Source organism: Octopus bimaculoides, chromosome 12 (assembly GCF_001194135.2).
Source record: "Octopus bimaculoides isolate UCB-OBI-ISO-001 chromosome 12, ASM119413v2, whole genome shotgun sequence".
NCBI lineage: Eukaryota > Metazoa > Mollusca > Cephalopoda > Octopoda > Octopodidae > Octopus > Octopus bimaculoides.
Genome location: NC_068992.1, coordinates 17,002,993 through 17,003,953, shown reverse-complemented (window position 1 = coordinate 17,003,953; position 961 = coordinate 17,002,993). Strand labels below are relative to the sequence as shown.

The 961-nt window shown below is 47.6% G+C and overlaps 1 protein-coding gene across 2 annotated transcripts in view; it reads left to right on the top strand.

Moving 5' to 3' along the window:
- The window catches only part of LOC106870547 (chordin), a 179,843-nt gene that overhangs the window by 178,084 nt on the left and 798 nt on the right, over positions 1 to 961 (top strand). The gene's annotated exons all lie outside the window — the stretch shown is intronic.

The window sequence follows — 961 nt, the reverse complement described above, 5'->3', positions numbered from 1 at the left end:
CACACACAGGGCGAATGACACCGCGAGTGTCACGTTGCTCTCGAGGATCTATGCCGTTCCGGGTCGACCTTGAGTGACTGCAACACAACCAAAGCAGTCTATAGGGGATTAGTGGAGGGGAGGTACGACGACGATCTCGGGGTGAACCTGGGCGTCGACGAGGAATACCTGACCCGCCTGTTCAAGACGACTTTCGGGCCGGGACGTATGGACAACTTCCAGAGATGCCTGGCCTGGCAGTGCTATCAAGAAGCGCTACCCGTTCGGGATAAGCTCTACAGGCATGACTCGAGAAACACGGGGCCGACCTGCCCGAGATGCGGTCAGAGCGACAAAACCGTTCTGCACGCACGCGTACAGTGTCCAACCATTTCCGACCTGTGGGCCTATGTCGAACGATTGCTATCGTGTGTGGGACGAGTCAGTTTATAAACCGAGTCTGACGAGTCAGTTTATAAACCGAGTCTATCGTGAATATCGTCGCGCCTCCTTCCTTTAAACGAGAAGGAAGAGCTATTTTAATCGTACAATGTAGCTATGGCGAAAGAATGTGTATGGTGGATGCATCTAAAATGTCTTGAGACAAACACTTTCCTCTCTGGTGCATCTCTCATCAGCTTCTTCAAGTATCACTTGAGGAGGAAGGTGAGAGCAGAGAGGGATGTTTTGTCTAGTGAATGTTTTAAAAAAAGATGGGTGAATGTAGCAAGGATGGCACGTGTGAATGACGGAGCCAGCTTGAGCATAATCCTATGAACCAGAAGAAGAAAGGAAAAAAGAGTCACTTACTGTAATGTGTTTTTTGCATGACATTATTGTCCGAGGTTACCGTGGTCTTTTTCATAGGCTTTTCTTATCACGGATGAACCTAATCTGTTTTTACACTATGACACTTCTGTGATACACGATCCCTATTGATCGCTTTTTGTTTTACAACGATCTCTTTTGATCGAAATTTTCT